Consider the following 14,275-nt stretch of genomic DNA (forward strand, 5'->3'; position numbering starts at 1 on the left):
TATGCTCGAGGGATCAACCACGAATAAGACAACATTACGAGCATCGTTGGTACTGATTTGATTTGACGATAGCCCACACTCAAATCAAGGATTGATAAGACAATAGGTCCAGCAACTGATCACAGGGACCAATCGATGAAGATACCATCTTTCTTCAACACACACTACACAAGAATATCCCTTTGGAACGAACTAAGTTAGGCAAGCTTTTATCTTCCAATTCTCCAAGTTGCTGTTTAGCTTAACCAACTAGCTCAGGGATACCCAACACAGATTCTTGGAGAAAGGGTGGTTCTCCAGAAACCAACTTGATCACGAGCTCAACATAACAGTCAGGAAACAACCCGGTAACACTTCCAAGAAGATATTTGGAAAGTCACGAACGACCAGTATGTTACTAAGCTCGAGAACAATCTTGCTTTTGAGGGCAAGACGACATGATCAAATGAGTGAGGACTTGAAATAATTCCTAACTCATTGGCCGAGGAGTGCACCAGAAATAGGGACTAGGTAGCACAATCAATCTTAGGGTGACAATTCAATAATCAACACGCTAAGAATGAGGTTATCGTCCATTTAACTACCAAGCAACAGAGTTGCTAGCAATATTGATTTCACACGCCGTGATTCATTTGTCGGCATTTTGGTTACAATAACACAGGAACCAAGGAATGAACAATGGTGGCAAGAAGTATCACTGTACCAAGAGTTCATAGGATGGTGTGCAATTCCTATAACAATCTCGATATAAAATATGTATTACTCCAAGGTAGAGCAGAACAAAAGCTGGAGTAGCAATTCGATCTGCGGAGCACAACTTCTTTGACCCAATCCTGGATAGGGAAGAGGTACCGGAGTTTGTTTCTCCTAGTCATTCCGCGATAGAATGGCTTGACGGACCACAAGAGTAATAGGCATCGATAAACGAACGCACGCATACTCTTGACTATCAATTGATAGACGAAGGTCAGTAGACAACTAAAGAGGGACAACTCAAAGGAACACACGATTTTCTGAGTTGTGGATGCATGGTTTGGCATGTCGAACGAATTCAACATATTTCTTCCGGGCAATCCATGCGGAAAGGTAGAACTGGCAGAGCCACAATATATAATGGAGAACTCATCAAGAGCACTCTTGTTGTCATCTTTTGGTTCAGAAGAACTCCTGCCAAGAATGGTTCATGGTAATTGGAAGAAGGATATACCACGAACCTCGAGGACTATCGCAAAGTTACTAATATCCTAAAGGAACTAGCAACACTATCAACATGAAGTAAGTAGAGTGAATCTCGGGTTCAAAACCCAGGAATAGAATGCCTACTAACTAAATGGCATCACAGGATGCTTTCGATAATAAAGGCCAGAATCTTCACACTGGGAACACAAAACGTTGCTAGATTACTAGGTGACTCCCTAAAACACCTAGGGTCATAATAATTAGTCCAACATATATGTCGAGACAATAAAGTACCTCAACTCACTAATTTGTGTGATTAACCTGGCCTAAAAGACATTGAAACCAGAGGAAAAGGATTTTGCAAATGCGTCAGACTCTTTGGAAACCTGGGATGACTCGGACAACATAACGGCTGTAAATGCTCAGAAAAGATTTTAGACATTCACAAAAATGGTGGCATAACCACTCAGAAGCACAATATCAAGGTTTGGAGATCAACAGTTAACATACAGAAGTAGTAGGAACTGAACTCAAGCTTAAATCCAACAATCTTATAAGTCTACTGATTAGTAACACGTGATCCTAATAGAAAGAAAAGATAGCCTAGTTCTTAATCCCCGTAGAAGAGAAGATGATGACTCAGATCAGAAGGCATAAGGTATAAGGAGTAAAAAGAGCCTTACGTTCCATCCCACAATCAATTCCCCTACATATAACTAAAGAATTTCTAGACTCAACTTCGACCAGTTTGGCTTGGTAATCCTACAGGCAGTCAAGCTCTGATACCAACGCTGTCAGGACCCCGACTCAATGCCACATCGATCAAGCATGTAACACCTCATATCACTTTGCGGCCTCACGCACGGTATTCCCACGGGTGTCGCCTTACCTTAGCCCGGGACCGTTTGCGCCTTTTGGCACACGTATATGACGGTGTCGCTAGCATCCATATGATAAGGAGCCCGGGCTGACATGGCTAGTCGTAAACCCAAAGTGGCACAGACTTACAGGGACAGGCATTCATGACCCAGCATCGAACGTGTCGGTCATCAGCGAGTGAATCCAGGCTGTAGCACTGGGCTAGCAGGACTCCGGTGAACCGGGCTGTAGCGGGCTAACAAGACTCCGATATTCATCGCGTGACATTTCCCCGAAGGGACAGACACAGGAACGAAGAAGGACACATGCCGGCCAGCCTAAGTGTTCCGGAGCAGTAGCAAGCTACCATGGCTCGGTGGAAACACTAGGAGACATTTCCCGGTAAGAGAGGCTACTAAAGATAAACAACTAGATGGTCAGATCCCACACATACCAAGCATTTCAATAGCATACACACAATATGCTCGATATGTGCAAATACAACATGGCATCACAACATGACTCTACGACTCAAGTAATTTATTCAATAGGCTCCGAGGAGCGAGATATTACAAACATGGGTCTCATGACCCAACAATCAGAGCATACAAGTCAAAGCACAAGCGGAAGCTATCATGTCTGGGTACAGACATCTATAACTGAAAAAGGCTGAGAAGCCTGACTATCTACCAGATCCTGCCGGGGCACAAGATCGTAGCTGAGGTAACAATCTAAACGTCGAAGTCCACGTGGTACTACTAGCGAGACCGAAATCTCTCTGCAAAACATAAAATAGGCAAACGTGAGTACAAATGTACCCAGCAAGACTTACATCAGAACTAACTACATATGCATCATTTTCAACAAGGGGATGGTGGGGTTTAACTGCAGCAAGCCAGCTTTGACTCGGTGGCTATCCTAAACTACGACTGCAAGCGACTCTTTTGAGGTGGCGCACACGAGTCCACATATTCACCATATCAATACACCACTATGGATCCGCTCCCGTCTCCCTACGAGAACGCCATCCATAGCACTCACGCTTATCTCGCGCATTTTAAAGTATCCACTTTCACTTGTCTATGAACTGATATAAGCAACCCAGAAGTCCTTTACCGTGGACACGACTATTCGAATAGATGATGTTAACCGTGCAGGGGTGTACTTCTTCATACATGTTTCCACCACTTAGCGTCTGCACACGACATGTGCTCGGCAGACTTCAAGCGAAAGCCGACGTGGGTGTAGACCACGACCTACCTAAACACTCAAGTCTCTAGTCCAGGTTTATCGCCTATTCGGGTTCCATCCATGAGGAGATCCGGCCGGAGTTTCGCTCACAGCCCCAAACGATGTGAACAGGGTTCCCGAGATACCAAATGGGCATCCGGTACACCGTGCCACGTACCTACCGCATCACAGCCCACCCCTACGGTCAGCGCTGTCCACGGCCTCCAGTAAGCTACAAACACCAGAAACTACTTGCAACTCCTGGACAGAGGACTAGGGTGAATAAGAAGTCGAGCGGGGTCATATTTCAGGGCCCAATGCATGGTAGTAGCTGAATCATGGATCACAAACACAGAACTCAGTTCCTAAGGACGGCTTCAATGAGACAACCCGCCATGTACTCCTACATGGCCTCTCACCGACACCTTTTACCAAATCGTGTTCACACACTTAGCTCACACATAGTAGGACATGTTCACACACCTCTGATTCATCCTCGATGAATCAGACCTGGTTCAACTCTAAGCAGTAGCAGGCATGACAAACAAGCATGAATGAGTAGGCACATCAGGGCTCAAACAACTCCTACTCATGCTAGTGGGTTTCATCTATTTACTGTGGCAATGACAGGTCATGCAAAGGATAAAGGGGTTCAGCTACCGCAGCAAGTAACAGATGAATCGGTGTTGTCCTAATGCAGTAAAAGAGAGCAGGAGCGAGAGAGTAGGATTGTATCGGAATGAACAAGGGGGTTTTGCTTGCCTGGCACTTCTGAAGATAACATTGAGTCTTCATCAGTGTCAACGATCACATCATCGGTATCACGTCTATCGAGAGGGGACAAATACCGGCAACACAGAAGGGAACACAATCAATGCAATGCACAATATGATGCATGATCATGACATGGCAAAATGAATGTGTTTTGAGCTAATGCAACTAGCAACAGATTAAATGAAGTTGGTTTGAATACAAGATTCAAATTCAAACTCCATATGTGATTATACAAATGCCATTTAATTGATTTGTGCTAAACAGCAGCTATAAGTTGTTCTAACATGCATTAAAGTGGTACAGATGGATTCCTTGAATTTGTCTGATAATTTTTCATATATAATTTATCTCATTTGGAGTTACGGTTGAATTTCTATGAATTTTAGAAGTTTTAGGCATTTTCTAGAATTTCCTGAATAATATTAAATCCAGAAATGATTATGGCGTCAGCACCACGTCACGGTGATGTCAGCAGGGTCAACTGGGCGCCCCAGGTCAAACCTGACGTGTGGGGGCCACACGTCAGTGACACAGGAGCTAATCCCGGTCAAACCCAGCGCTAACTGAGGTTTGACCAGGGGTGGGGCCCTGCTGTCAGTGTCACTAGGTGTTGACTAAGTGCGTCATTAGCCCGAATTAATCTGCCACGTCACCCTCGCCGGAGTTACGCCGGCGGCGACCAAAACGACGGCGGAGCGTTTCGGAAAAACGCTACGGGGCTCCATTTGGAGCGCGGTTTGTTGCTACGGCTTGCTGGCGTTCTTGCGCATCTACTGGTAGCAGCGACAGCAGTTGGGATGGCCTGAGTCGACGGCGACAAGCACTTCCGCGGCGGCCGGAGTTTGGGCACCCGCGGGTTTGGCGTCTCGGTGCGCGGGAGGGGGAGCTGGTTGGTGTGTTGGGCTCCTGGGGGCTTTATGAGCACGGTGGAGCACTCCGTCGTGGGCATGCGCGGCTATGGCCACGGCTGCGCCATGGCCGGCGGCGAGAAGCTCTCGGCCGCGATGGCATCGGTGTTAGAGGAAGAAATCGGGCCAGGGAAGAGGGGGAAACAACAAAGGAGCTCACAGCGGGTGCAGCGGTGGCCTCGGCGAGCTCGGGGAGGCACCGGAGCGAGCGAAGCATCGAGGGGGATCTCCGGCGGCCGAGGTCGGAAACGGCGGCACTGGCAAGGCTTCAGGGCGTCCAGCGTTGCGTAGCTCAGCGAGGAGGTCGAGGACGACGCGGCGGAGCTTATGGAACTGGCGGAGGGGCGAGGGAGGGCTGGTGGCTGCGGCTATAGCGAACGGCGGCGACGGCTGCGCTCGGGGATCACAGGGGAGAGAGGGAAAGAGAGAGCCAGAGGAGGGGGAGCGGTCCAGAGGGAGGGGATGAGGGCGCGGGAGAGTGAGGAAGAGAGGCAGGGAGGTGCGTGGCGTCTCCGGGCGTCGAGGAGGAAGCAGGAGGTGGCCGAGGCCTCTCGGGCGCGTGCCACGCCTCGCCTCTGTCCTTCTGGCGAGGGAGGAAGACGACAGGGGAGGGGGTGGAGATGGGCTGGGCCGGCTGGGCCGGTTGGTGGCGCCAGGTAGGCTGCGGGTAAGTGGCCCAGGTAGGTTTCCTCTCTCTTTCTATTTATTTCTGTTCTATTTTGTTTTTCTTATTTAGTTGCCACTGAATTCAAATTCAAACAATTTGAAAACAGTGCCAAAACTCCCCTGGATATTTTAAGTCACTTAATGGACTTTTTCACAAATACAAAAAATATCTCAGGTCATTTGAAAATATATTCATCATATATTATGAATATAATTCCAAATTCAAATAGAATATGATTTAAATTCAATGCTCAAAATATTCCTCAAAAATGTTCATTATTTTTGGTTTGGTGCAAAACCCTTGCCAAAATATAACCAACATTATTTAAGGCCATTTTGAAAACATTGAATGCATTTTCCAGGGTTCTTTTGCCCTGCTTTTATTTAGGGTTTTGAGGCTTCCAACAATCCTCAACTCATGTTTCAGAAATTTAAATATGATGCCTGGATGAAGATGCAACTATTTACAAACAATATTCTAGGGCTGTGACAGCAGCTCACTAGGGTGGGGCATCCTGTGCTTCTCCAAGAAATCTCCTTCGAAGTAGATCCGCAGGGCTAGATTCAGCAGCTCTCAATCCACATGATCCTTGCCCATCCGAGCATACCTGCGCGAGTGAGAGAACGGATTCGGTCCCTCCTCGGCTTCCTCCCTCACAGCTTCCTCCTCTGCTTCCCTCCATTCGGCGTGCACTGGGTCCAAGAGAGAGCGTCGTCGCGGATCCGCATCGCCCGCTCCCTCCATTGCCTCCCTCGAGTCTCCTGTAGCACCGCCAGTGCGATGGAGTCGAGCTGCTGGAGCATCCGCGGGAAGGCTTTGTAGACATGTGGGAGATGCATCTTGTACATCTGCCTGTCTTCCAGCCATTCCCCCGTGGATATGGACGGCGACTCCATGGGGCGCGCGAGCGGACTTGCTGAGGGGGGCAGGCGCGCCCGGAGTCAGGAGGCGGGGGGTGGCGGCGAGATCTATGGCGGCGGCGAGGGTGGAGGTAGTGGCGGAGGCGGCGTCGAGGGTGGAGGTGGTGGCGGGGGCGAAGGGGATCGTGAGAGCGGTCATCTATTTGCCAATTATGTGAACTAAACAGTCAACATATAAAATAATTTAAATATATATAATATAGTTAGAAGGGAAACATAAGTTGGACCTGGCGTTCCTATTCTTATATAGAAAAATAGAACATACTTCTGCGTTTTCTTCAAAAAAATACATAAATTGGGCTGCCAAAAATAAAAACTCGGATGGGAGGTCCATAGGCCGGTCGATACATGATGGCCCTAAGAAAATACAAACAGGCCTATGGACCTCCCATCCAAGGACGCGGGCTGCGCATGTTAAAAATGAAAGCCTAGATGGGGCAACCCAAAACCACGTCCAACACTTGCCAAAACTTCGTCCCTCATTTTCTCTGTGTTTCGCACACTCGACATTGTGTGGGCATTTTGATTGTGCATCATATGAAGATGTGCTATGCATGAATATTGATCAACGTGATGTTAACTGGCTGGTAGTTCCATTTTCGACCACGAATAAAACTTCCAACATGATGTTAACCCTGTTTGAAAAGGCTGTGTTAATATAAATGTTCTGCCTCTGAAAGTTGCAGTTTCTTATCTGAAACTGAACTTGCAGTTTCTTATCTGAAACTGAAACTTGCAGTTTCTTCTCTGAGAATAACATTGTCTGCACTTTTATACTCCTATGAAACTACATTTTTTAAGTGCTAAAAATAGATATCTAGAATTCATAAAATACTTCATATGCTCAATACTGCAAATCTGAAATTCAAAATACATTCATATCTGAAAGTACTCTCAAAATACACAACACAAAACACAATTCACAACCTGCAAATACTAACAACCCTAAGCTCCTCCTGACAATTCACAACCTGCCCGACTATTGGGCTGGGGGGAAGCCCCCTCCTATTCCTGGCGATAGACAGCCGCCCCGTGAGACGATGTGAACGGCGAGGGAGACGATGGCGGGGAAGCATCGTCGGGCCAACTGCTTTTCTCCTCTTGTAGTTGGGTTCGGTCGACGAAGACTCCACTGGCTCGCTCTGGCAGGACACCCTCACAAACGGCACCCTGTAGATGCTCGATCCTTCAATCTCTGGTGGATGCTCCATCTGGGATCGATACTCCCACCACCGCTCCCTCACGATCGGATTCGGTGAATCTGTACTCCGGCGCGACTCCCTCTGGGAGTATCACCGCCTTTTCGCTCTGTTGCAGATATTTGGCCATGGATGTCGCCGTCGCTGCTAGTTGGTCCTTGTTGTCAAACCAAGACTGTATCTCCAACATCCTTGCTAGCTTCACAGGGTCGTCGTCTGCAATCCTCACGTATCGGCTGTACTCCTCCATCGATCTACTTCTCCACAACACCTTCACTTGCCGGCGGTGGTTTTTGAATGGAAGAGGAGAGGAGCAGTGCTGGTTTTGGATTAGAAAGGGAGAGGAGCGACGCTGGTTTTGGACTGGAACAGGAGAGGAGGGCGGTGGTTTTGAAATGGAAGAGGAGAGGAGCGGCGTTGCATTTAGATTGGAACAGGGGAGGAGCGGCGGTGGTTTAAGAGGAGAAGAGCGGAAGAGCGGCGCTGGTCTTGGAAGTATTTTTTTGTTGTTTCGCGTATTTTGGGCCAAAGTTTGACCACGTACTATATTTGACAAGCAAAATGTGAATGCATGTCACCAAAAATTGTATCGTTTGGTTTGTATCTGAATGTACTTTCAAATTATACTCCCTCCATTTTTGTATACAAGGCCACAAACTCATATTACAGGTACCAAGGTAAAAATCAATGCTATGTTTAAGTCAATGCTGAAAGCTAGCTTGTCACCTTGATTGTCATGTTAATTAATGTGGTTTTTCTCTCCCAAGCACAACAAGCCAACCCTCTTACTCCTCATTGGTTGATTAATGTTGGGAATTGAATGCAAGCTAACCTTCTCACTCCCGCATGCACACAAGGGATATTAATGTCCTCGGGTGCTAGTACGAGGTAAACGCCATCAATTTTGCCTCGATTAACGTTAGTGGCCTTGTATAGTTGCAAATTGTAATTTCGATAGTGGCCTTGTATACAACGTATAACATATATTTTATGTGCGAAAATCATGGCCAATTATGACCCAGAATAAAAGGGAGACTAGTTAATGTGGGGTCGCTTTCTTAATTGAAGGGTAAATTGATTTTGATTTTGATCCAGTCAGAGCGCGCCGACCCTCTCGTCCAATCCTAAATCGCTGCCGCACGCTCCTCTCCCTCTTCTCCATTGCAAAACCACCTCCTCTGCTCTCCATCATATCCATTCCAAAACCACCGTCTTGCCTCTCCCTCTTCTCTATTGCAAGACCACCGTCTCTCCTCCATTTTCTAGACGCTTTGCTCCATGGCACGGGCGCAATCCATGGATACAAAATTAGTATACTGTATACTATTTAAAAGTTGAGGGCGGGGCTTTTCCTGCGTGGTAGGTGGCGGGGCAGTTCCGCCTAGTCGGTTCGACAGAGACGCGAGAAGACAAGGGAGTAGGCTGCTGCAAACATAGGGCTGTGTGATTTGACAGCGAGTTACTGCTGGACAGGTGGGGCCCCGTGATTTGACTTGCCATTATCATTTTAACTGCGGTGCTACGACCGGCGTGAGTCTCCTAGATTCCTGACCACCTCCATACAGGTTCCTCTCCCAATGCTCCACCATGTAGTAGAGGCTGGCTCTTGCATGAGAGCCCACTTCTCCACTTTTTCCTTGCCTCTCTTTCCTCCAAATATGCAAAAATGCCATGTAAAGCGCACTATTGTACTTACTTTTACTTGCTCCTACATGTGCTTAAGCTTGCCACATAGGCATAAAGTCTGATGTGGCAAGTTAATCAAGAAGAGAGAGACTAGTTTGGTGACCCAAGGAAGAAACAGTGCTAAGCGCGTGTACCTAGGTGAAAAGACAATTTTGAGTCTATAGCTAATTAAATGAAGCAAACTTAGCAACACCATTTCATTGGAAGAGGTCACTCATTGGCAAATGTAATAAATACACGCGCTTAGCACCGTTTCTTCCTTGAGTACGAAGAAAGAGATAGAGTGGAGTAAAAAAATACACTTATACCCAACCTTGTTGTAGTATGAGTGACTAAGTGATGACTATGTCTGACATGCCAACATCAGATAGCCTAACGGTCGTGGTAGGCGAGACCATGATACGGGCTGCTGGCAGCCCTTGGATCTGAGATCAAACGGTCGCATGCTAAGATGCTGAAAATTTGCAGAATAACCCTCCAGGATAGGATATTCACCCATAGGTCTAGAATCACGCCATGCAACCATTCGATCTCAGATACAAGGGCTCTCGGAAGCCTGTATCATGGGAGAATGGAAAGCCACTACCCTGCCGTTCGCACGCTGGCAGTTCGCTCCTACTCGTCCCCGTACGTCCTTCAATACTACGGCGGTTCGCTCCTAGTCGTCCCGTCCATTCATATTACGGCAGCTCCACTAATCCTAACCCTCCTCCAAATTCCATGGCGTCCCAAGTCTCCACGATCGGCGGTGAGTACAAGGTTAGAACCATCACCGGCGATGAGTTCGATGTCATCTACACCCGTTCTTCCGCGACGGTGAAAGGATGCCTTTCTCGCTTCAGACGCATGTTCGAAGACTTAGATGATGAGTGGGTCGCTGGGCTAGATGTTGAGTACACCACAGTTCTGGGATGAGAGAAGGATCTAAAGGACGAAGAGAGGAAGAAGCCCGCTGTGATCCAGGTTTGCGTGCATGACTTATGCTTGGTCTACCACATATGCCATGCCGATGTTGAGTGCCAGGATTTTGAGGACTTCCTCGAGAGCAACCTTGTCAAATTCGTTACTGTAGACTTTGGTAACGACAAAGAAGTCCTGCATCGGATATGCCTCGTTGTAGGCAACACCTTCGACCTCCAGAAGAATCGGCTGGTGTCCTCTCGTTAGCCTTCAATGCTGACCCTGACACGAGCCATGGTTCACCCTTCGTACGGTAAACTGGAGAAACCTCATTACACGTTTCATCGTCATGCATGGCAGCGGAATTTACTAGATATAGACCACATCCACTATGCTGCAATGGATGGCTACATTTGCTTCAATATCTACAAGGGTTGGATGAAGAGCAACAGCCAAGTGTGCGGTTCAAGCAAAGAAGTATCGGCCAAGAGGAGGTGGGACAAGGACGAAGTCGAGGACGTGGACGAGGACTCCAAGTAAGGTGGCAGTATCGTTGCTCATGGTGGTTCTAATGCAGTGTGTAACACCCCGGATGTAACTTTCCCTATTTATACTCCAACTCTTGCCGTTTCCGGCGTTAAGTTATTTTATTTTCTCGGGTTCGGGTTTTTCCTCCGTGTGTTGTTGTCGTTGTCATGCATCTCATATCATGTCATCATGTGCATTGCATTTGCATACGTGTTCGTCTCATGCATTCGAGCTTTTTCCCCGTTGTCCGTTTTGCGTTCCGGCGCTTCATTCTCCTCCGGTGGTCATTTCCAGCTTTCTTTCGTGTGTGGGGATTAAACATTTCTGGATTGGACCGAGACTTGCCAAGCGGCCTTGGTTTATTACCGGTAGACCGCCTGTCAAGTTTCGTACCATTTGGACTTCGTTTGATACTCCAACGGTTAACCGAGGGACCGAAAAGGCCTCGTGTGTGTTGCAGCCCAACACCCCTCCAATTTGGCCCAAAAACCCACCAAACTCTGCTACATGTCCTAGAGCGTTCGATTACGATCGCGTGGCCGAAAACCGCACCTCATTTGGACTCTCCTAGCTCCCTCTATGCCTATATATAGACCCCTCCACGAAATTCCCGGATCCTCTCCCCCCTAACCCTAGATCCGCCGCCGCCGGACAAAGTCTGCCGGGCCGGACGTGTCCGACCGCCGCCGCCACGTTTCGCCATCCTACTGGCCGCCGCCGCCGCCCCACATCGCCGCGCCGGCCCGCTCGGGCCCCCGCGGCCCAGGCGCTCCCGCCGCCGCCCGGGTCGTCTTCCTCCTCCAGCCCGGCGCCGCACCTCCGCCGCGCCGCCGCAGCTCGCCCTCGCCGGCCGAGCTCGCCGCGCCGCCCCCAGGCCAAGCTCGCCGCGCCGCGCCGCCGCCGCTTCCGCCTCCGCCCGCCAGCCGCCGCCACCGCGCCGCGCCACCGCGCCTGCCGCCGCCTCACGCCGGCCCTGCGCCGCCAAGACCGGCCGGCCTCGGCCCCCTTTCTCCTCCCCGCCGGCAAGGCTCGCCGGAGTCGCCTCGGGAGGCGCGCCCCGATCCAGATCCGAGACGGCTACAGTAACCCTAGGAGGTGTTTTTTTTGCTAACTCTCGAAATTGCAGATCCAAGTGCCTCTGTTCGGGGCCCCGTAACTTTTCATCCGTAGCTTCGATTTGGGCATATAGCATATCAAAATATTCACCTCAGAGAGTACATCATTTCGTTCCATTGCATCATTTTCATTTGAGCTCATCTTGATGCCCGAAATGCTGTTAGAAGAGGGCTACTTGATTTAATTGTCAGATCTATTACTCCGTTTAGCACTTTTGTCATTTTTGCCATGATTAATGTGTGCATGATATGCCCGTGAGTTCTTCATATGTTTTGTTAAGGATTTTGTCATATTTCCAGAGGTGCAACCCATGTATTTTTAGGATGGGTGTGGTGAATTGTGCAAGCTTGCAAAGTGGTGCACTTGCTAATTCTGTTTTCAGGGACTTAGTGATTTCACTAAGTCATGGGATTGTTTATCTCATGATGCCATATGTTCATGTTGTTTCCTAGTGATCCGTGCCTCTTTTGTGGATGATCAGTAAGGGAGTTTTGTTAATATTGTAGTGCTCTATCCATCCATGTCTTTGTTTGCAATTATGGAGCACCCTAGCTTGAGTCAATCGAGCTCTACTTTTGCTTCGTTGCGAATCTGGCAGATCGTCAACTTGTTTGCGATTTTGCCGATGTTATTGTAGTTGATCCGTACATGCTATGCCATTGTTATTGCCATGTATAGCTTGAATTTTGTGCCTTCTTAAGAGATTTATGCTTGTCTTGCCATGAATTGCACCGTAGTGAGTGCATCGAGCTCGTAAACATGCCTTCATGAGTTATGTTTCAGCATGCCCCAGTTTTCACTAAGTCTGAAAACTGATTATGTTTTTGCTATGTTCGTGTGCTTGTTAGTATATTTTGTGATCCCTTTTGGCTCAAGGTCACTAAGGGACTTTTGTTAAGCTCTTTGAGTAGCTCCATGCCATGTATTTCTTTGTCATGTTCAGGTCCTGTAGCATGTTGTTTTGTTGCTCCGAAGAGGGCTACCTGATCTGAAATTCCAGACAAGTGTTGATTTCACTAAGTCTGAGATCTGTTTGTCATTTGCATTTTTGCCATGCTTGTTTGAACCTCCTAATGGATGAATTGGCCGTAGCTCAGTGCTAGACTTTTGTTAAGCATCTTGAATGCTTCCCTGCCACGTATTTTGATGCCATGTTTGAATGCTATAGCATGTTCATTTCATTGCATTTAGATGCCTACTTGCTGTAAATCGCAGACTGGTGTCATTTTTGAATCGATTGCCATTTCCAAACTGTAACTCCAATTCCGGCGTTCTTTATATCGTTTTCAAGCGATTTCATCTCATCTTTCCAGTGGCACACTTGGAATTCCAAGTTATGGCCAGGTTCATGCATTTCCTGTCATATCTTGCATGTTGCATCCCGCATCGCATCCCGCATAACATATCATCTTTGCATCGTGTTGTTTGAGTTTGCACGTGGTTGATTTTATCCTTGTTGCTTGTTTTTCTTGTTTTGGTAGAGCCGGGAGACGAGTTCGCTAACGAGCAGCCCGTTGAGTTTGCTTTCGAGGATCCAGTCAACTCTGACAACTGTGCAGGCAAGATGATCATACCCTCGAAATCACTACTATCTTCGCTATGCTAGTTTGCTCGCTCTTTTGCTATGCCATTGCTACGATGCCTACCACTTTATTGCAAGCCTCCCAAATTGCCATGTCAAACCTCTAACCCACCATGTCCTAGCAAACCGTTGATTGGCTATGTTACCGCTTTGCTCAGCCCCTCTTATAGGGTTGCTAGTTGCAGGTGAAGATTGGAGGGCGTTCCTTGTTGGAACATTTATTTACTTGTTGGGTTATCATTATATTATCTTGTTATGTTAATGCATCTATACACTTGGTAAAGGGTGGAAGGCTCGGCCTCTGGCCTAGTGTTTTGTTCCACTCTTGCCGCCCTAGTTTCCGTCATATCGGTGTTATGTTCTCGGATTTTGCGTTCCTTACGCGGTTGGGTTATAATGGGAACCCCTTGAAATTTCGCCTTGATTAAAGCTTTTCCAGCAATGCCCAACATTGGTCTTACCATTTGCCACCTAGCCTCTTTTTCCCTCGGGTTTCCGGAGCCCATGGGTCATCTTATTTTACCCCCCCCCCCCCCGGGCCAGTGCTCCTCTGAGTGTTGGTCCAAACTAGAGTCCTGTGCAGCGCCCCCTCGGGGAAACTCGAGGTTTGGTTTTAGTTGTATGGAGCGCTCATCTGAGTGTGCCCTGAGAAAGAGATATGTGCAGCTCCTATCGGGATTTGTCGGCACATTCGGGCGGTGTTGCTGGTCTTGTTTTAACCTATCGAA

Source organism: Triticum dicoccoides, chromosome 1A (genome assembly GCF_002162155.2).
Source record: "Triticum dicoccoides isolate Atlit2015 ecotype Zavitan chromosome 1A, WEW_v2.0, whole genome shotgun sequence".
Lineage (NCBI taxonomy): Eukaryota > Viridiplantae > Streptophyta > Magnoliopsida > Poales > Poaceae > Triticum > Triticum dicoccoides.